Genomic DNA, 6584 nt, shown 5'->3' with positions numbered 1-6584 from the left:
GCTTTACACCCTTACTGGCATTAAACGCCAATTTCTCTAGTGTTTTGGGCATTGAACTCCTAGCAGGGATGTCCTTGCTGGCATTCAACGCCAGCTTACCTGGGTGTGTGGGCGTTGAATGCCCAGCGAGGGGTTCCTCACTGGTGTTCAATGCCAGAATGGCTGCCTATTTGGGCATTGAATACCCAGCCAGTGCTCCCTGGCTGGCATTCAATGCCAGCTCTGCTACCAGGATGAGTGTTGAACGCCCAGTGAAGGGTTCCTCACTGGCGTTCAGCGCCAGGCTTGCTGCCAGATTGGGCATTGAACGCCTAGTGAAACCTTCTTCACTGGCGTCTAATGCCTTCCCAATTTCTCCAGGTTTGGCCTTTACCTCCATGGTTATGGCCTTGCAATCTTCTCTTGGATTCACCCTAGTGTTACTAGGAGGAGTGTTAGGAGGAGTCTCAGTGATCCTCTGGCTCAGTTGACCAACCTATACCTCCAAATTTCTAATGGAGGACTTTGTTTCATTTATGAAACTATGAGTGGTCTTAGAGAGGCTAGAAACCAGAGTCACTAAGTCAGAAAGCCTCTGCTTTGAGGTTTCCAGATTACCTTGAGAAGATAGGAATGGTGGCTTGTTATTGAACCTATTTTGGTTCCTTCCACCTTGATTGTTATTGAAACCTTGCTGAAGTTTCTATTGATCCTTCTCTGAGAGGTTATGATGATTCCTCCATCAAGGTTTGTAGGTGTTTCCATAGGGTTCTCTCATGTAATTCACCTCTTCCATGGTGGGTTGATCAGGATCATAAGCTTCTGTTTCAGAAGAAGCTTTTTGAGTACTGCCAGCTGCAGTTTGAATTCCAGTCAGATGCTGGGAGATCATATTGACCTATTGGGTCAAGATCTTGTTCTGAGCCAATATAGCATTCAGAGTATCAACTTCAAGAACTTCTTTCTTCTGAGAGGTGCCATGGTTTACAGGATTTCTTTCAGAAGTGTACATGAATTGGTTGTTTGCAACCATCTCAATGAGTTCTCTTACTTTTGCAGGTATTTTTTTCAAGTAGAGTGATCGACCTGCAGAGTTGTCCAATGAAATTTTGGACATCTCAGATAGACCATCATAGAACACGCCTATGATAGACCATTCTGATAGCATATCAGGAGGACATCTCCTGATCAATTGCTTGTATCTTTCCCAAGCTTCAAAGAGGGATTCACCTTCTCTTTGTCTGAAGGTTTGAACTTCCACTCTAATTTTGATCATCTTTTGAGGGGGAAAAAATTTAGCCAGAAAAATATTAACCAGCTTTTCCCAAGAGTCAAAACTCTCTCTATGTTAAGAATCCAACCATAACATAGCTCTGTCTCTTACAGCAAAGGGAAAGAGCATAAGCTTGTAGACTTCAGAATTTACTCCATTAGTCTTTACAGTATCACAGATCTACAAGAATTCAGCCAAGAATTGATGTAGATCTTCCATTGGAAGTCCATGGAACTTGCAGTTTTGTTGTAGAAGAGAGACTAACTGAGGCTTAAGCTGAAAATTGTTAGCTCCAATGGCAGGTACAGAGATACTCCTGCCATAAAAGTTAGAGATAGGCATGGTGAAGTCACCAAGAACCTTTCTGGCATCACCTTCAGGTTCGGCTATGTCTCCTTTTTCTTGTTCAATATTTTCTGAAAGGTTTCTTTTGGAGTGTTGTGCCCTAACTTGTTGCAAGATTTTCTTCAGAGTCCTTTCAGGTTCAGGATCAAGATCAAAGAGGGGTTTTTTATCCCTGTTCCTGGTCATAAACAAGAAAAGAAGAAAAAGAAAAAAAAAAGAAAGGAAGCTTCTATGTCTGATTTGAGTATAGAAGACTCCCAGTGATATGTGAAGAAAGAAGAAGAAGATAGAAAAGTGAAGATGGAGGATGGGAGAGAAGAAGAATTCGAATAATATAAATCGAGATGAGAAGAATTAGAAATAGAAAAGATAAATAAGAATTAAAATACTTTTGTTTTTATTTTATTTATTTATTAATTTCGAAGATAAGGTTAATAATTTAAAAAGAATTGAAAATTAGTTAGTGATTTTCGAAAATAGAAGAGAGAGAAGAGGGAAGAGTGTTCGAAAATTAGGAAAGAGAAGAGTTAGTTAGGAAGTTTTGAAAAAAAGAGAGAGAGAAACAAGTGATTAATTACGAAAAGATTTTAATTTAAAATAAGATAAGAGATAAGATAAGAAAAGATTTGAATTTAAAAAATTTGAAATAAAAAAAAAGATAAGATGAAAAATTAAAAAGATTAAAAAAGATTTGATTTTAAAAGTTGAAATTAGAAAAAATAAAATAAGAAACAAAAAAGATTTGAAAAGATAAGATTTTGAATTTTGATTTTGAAAAATATTTGATTTTGAAAATTGAAAAAGAGAAGATAAAATTTTGAAAAAGATAAGATTTTTGAAAAAGATGAGATTTTTTATATTGAAAAGATTTGATTTTTTTGAAAACTTGAAGACTAAGATAAGATAAGATAAAAATTTAAAATTAAAATTTGAATTTTTAATGTTGATTTTCAAAAATTAAGTTAAAATAAAAATAGAAAAGATATTTTTTTATTTTTGAATTTAATGATGAAAGAGAAAAACAAGTAAAAGACACAAAACTTAAAACTTTTAGATCTAGCATCCCACGTTTTCGAAAATTTGAAGGAAAAACACAATAGGACACCAAACTTAGAAATTTTAAGATCAAAACACAAAGAAAACACAAGAACACTTTGAAGATTAAAAAAAAACACTAAGAGCAAGACTCAGGAAACTCAAAGAACACAAGAACATATAAAAGGACACCAAACTTAAAATTTTTAGAAACTAAACATAAAATTTTCGAAAAATCAAAGAAAAGAAACAAGACACCAAACTTAAAGATTTGACACAAGATTTAACCAAAGAAATTATTTTTGAAAAATTTTTGAAAGAAAGACTTCAAGAGAACGAAAATTTAACCAAGAACAAATACAAAAGACTCAAACTAAGAACAAAGATTAAACAAAGAAAATAAAAATATTTTTGAAAAGGTTTTTTTAAATTTTTTGAAAAATAGAGAAGAAGAAAATAAAAGTAAAAGACTCAACAAAATAAAATAAATTACCTGATCTAGGGAGCAAGACAATCCGTCAGTTTGTCCAAACTCGAATAATCCCCGACAACGGCGCCAAAAACTTGGTGCACGAATCCCTACACTTTTGTACAACTGTACTAGGAAGTGCACTGGGTCATCCAAGTAATACCTGAGCGATTCAGGGTGGATCCCACGAGAATTATGGTTTGAAGCAAGCTATGGTTATCTTGCAGGTCTTAGTCAGGCAAAATCAGAAGGTTATTGGTTGGATTGATTCAAGGGCAATCAGTAATAGGAATATAGTTGAGGATTGTAGTTGCTTTGTCTTTCTGAATTAACTCTGGTAGTACTGTTTCCTTTGCTTGTGAATGATTTCTTCAATGACAGGCTGTATGTGATTGACGCTAGTTTGAGCAACTGCCAATACTCCTCCAGATCTGAACGCCAGGGTTAGTGCGGATCCATTCTGATTAAGGGTGAAGCTCCTGCAGTTCATTCTCCTTGGTGATCCTACACAAAATGCCACAGACAAGGTTGAAGCTTCCGGATCGGAGGATGTTATGCTTTTGGTTCTAGCCTCTGCCACAGAGACCCTAATCTTCCCATAAATTGGCTGAACTGATGTCTCGAGAAGTTTCCAATGAAGTCGTGGATTAGCCGTCTGAGAGATGTATAATCAAGCTGGTGGACCATCATTATCCGATGAAAGACGCACTCTGAACCCATGTAGAATGTGATAACCTTATGCCAGTTCAACACATTCATATTGATGAAGAACAAATATACATCTTAGAATTAATCAAACACGGATAAAAGAGAAACAGTAATACTTTTATTAATTCAGACTACTCAGCAGGGCTCCTCCCCTCAACCTAGGAGGTTTAGAAACTCATACTGAAAGGAAATACAATGGTAAAAACATGTAAAGTCTATAAAAAGCTGATCCAAGGTTCGAATAACATAAATCTAATCCCTTAAATACTAAACAAATGACTAGTAAGGGTAAAACAGTCTTTTTAGTGCTAAAATTTACTTCTGGGGCCCACTTGGTAGAGGATGTCTTGGTGAAGGTTGAAGACCTTTACATCCCTGCTGACTTCATAATCCTAGATACTAGGGAGGAAGAGGATGAATCCATTATCCTTGTAAGACCCTTCCTAGCTACAGCCAAGGCTGTGATTGATATAGACAGAGGAGAACTAGTCCTGCAATTAGATGAGGACTTTCTTGTGTTCAAGGTTCATAAACCTCATTCTACCTCACCTGAAGGAACCACCATTTATAAACATGGAGTGCTTCAACCACTCCTCTCAGTACAGAGCCTAATAGAGCCCCCAGACACCAACTCTAAGTTTGGTTTTGGGCAACCGTCATCAAGCTATAAGTGGAATGGCAGTAAGAAAGTGCCCATGGGCTGGAGGGATAAGAAAATCTCCACTGAAGCTCTCTCACCTGGCATGAGAGTCATCTTCACTGACAATCCAGTCTTTCTACACACTATAAACAGGATCCTATCTCTGGAACATGTGAAACTTATCCCTGAGACCACAGGCAAGAAGTTCACTGTAAGGGACGAAATTCTGAGCCCCTATCCATCTCTGTAAGGAGCTAACCATCAACCCAACCATAATTAAAGTTATTCATGTTTTTCATTAAGTTTATTTAAGTTATATCAGTTTAATTTTCATATTTATTTAAGTTTATGATCATGTGTAGCAGTTAGAACAGAAAAAAATAGTCGGAGCTGGAAATAGAATACCCTGGAGTAGAAATCTTGCTGGCGTTGAATGCTAGCCAGGGAGCACACTGCTGGTGTTGAACGCCAGCCAAGGAGCCTGAAGCTGGCGTTGAATGCCAGTAAGGGGGCAAAACCTGGGCATTCAACGCCCCAACAGAGGCACAGACCTGGCGTTGAACGCCAGGAAGGAGGTCCCTCAAGGGCGTTTAACGCCCAAGAGGAGCACATAGCTTGCATTGAACGCTAGCCAGGAGCAAGAGCTGGGCATTCAACGCCCACAAGGGGCAGGAAACTCAAATTTCCTAGCCGCTCAGGATCAGTGGGTCCCACAGAATCTCCACCTACCCCACCTTCTTCTCTCTCTTACTTTCACTCTTCCCCACATACTCTACCCTATAAACCCTAACCCAATCACATCCATATCACTTTCCAAAACCATCATAACTCCCACCAACTTCCACCCACTTCAAATTCAAAATTTTCCACCCAATTCCCACTTATTCATTCGAACCCAACCTTTTCCACTCCTATAAAAACCCCTTCTTCCTACCCTTCATACACACTTCATTCATACATTAAATCCCCACTTCGCCAAATTATCCTCTCTCCCTCCATCTCCTCTATTCTCTTCTTGTTCTACTCTTTTCTTTATATTTTTCTTGAGGATGAGCAAAGCTTTTAAGTTTGGTGTTGGAAAAGCCTTGATTTTTGCTTTTCATTCACACTTATGGCACCCAAAGTCGGAGAATCCTCTAGAAAGAGGAAAGAGAAAGTAGTTGCTTCCACCTCTGAATCTTGGGAGATGGAGAGATTCATCACCGAAGCTCATCAAAGCCACTTCTATAAAGTAGTGGCAAAGAAGAAGGTGATTCTTGAAGTCCCCTTTAGGCTAAAAAAGAATGAATACCCGGAGATCCGAAGAGACATCCGGAGGAGAGATAGGGAAGTCCTAACCAATCCTATCCCAGAAATTGGATTTTGATGGTACAAGAGTTCTATGCCAATACATGGGTCACAAAAAATCATGATACAAGCGTGAACCCAAGTCCCAAAAATTGGCATACCATGGTCCGAGGGCATCTCTTGGATTTCAGCCTAGAGGATGTAAGGTTGGCGCTCCGTTTTCCAATGATGCAAGGAGACCCACATCCTTACACTAGGAGAGTCAATTTTGACGAGAGCCTGGACCAAGTCCTTTCAGACATTTGTGTGAAAGGAGCTCAGTGGAAGAGGGATGCTCAAGGCAAGCCTATCCAACTGAGAAGGCTTGACCTCAAGCCCGTAGCTAGAGGATGGTTGAAATTTATCTAACGCTCTATCATCCCTACTAGCAATCGGTCAGAAGTGACCATTGACAGAGCCATCATGATTCATTGCATCACGATTGGAAGTGAGGTGGAGGTACATGAGGTAATACCTCAAGAGTTGTACAAGAAAGCTGAAAAGCCTTCCGCCTTAACAAGGTTAGCCTTCCCCCACCTTATCTGTCACCTATGCAATTCAGTTGGAATTGTCATAGAAGGAGACATTCCTATTGAGGAGGACAAGCCCATCACCAAGAGGAGGATGGAGCAAACTAGAGAGCCAGGACATGGACCACAGCAAGAGCATGTAGAGCTGCCTTAACAAGAAATTCTTGAGATGCCTCAAGTGATGCATTTTTCTCTCCAAGGCTATTGGGACCAATTGTACACTTCTCTAGGAGAATTGAGCACCAGCATGGATCAACTAAGGATGGGATATCAAGAGCA

The 6584-nt window shown here is 39.0% G+C and overlaps 1 non-coding gene across 1 annotated transcript; it reads left to right on the top strand.

Annotated features, from left to right (window-relative positions):
• The first annotated feature begins 1142 nt into the window (after nucleotides 1-1142).
• Nucleotides 1143-1249, top strand: LOC148545254 (small nucleolar RNA R71). Its single transcript, XR_015901110.1, has one exon. It is a non-coding gene; the product is annotated as a small nucleolar RNA R71 (small nucleolar RNA).
• Nucleotides 1250-6584: the final 5335 nt, after the last annotated feature.

This window comes from Arachis ipaensis, chromosome B9, assembly GCF_059453495.1.
Source record: "Arachis ipaensis isolate K30076 ecotype BB chromosome B9, ASM5945349v1, whole genome shotgun sequence".
NCBI lineage: Eukaryota > Viridiplantae > Streptophyta > Magnoliopsida > Fabales > Fabaceae > Arachis > Arachis ipaensis.
This window is presented reverse-complemented; position numbering and strand designations above follow the sequence as displayed.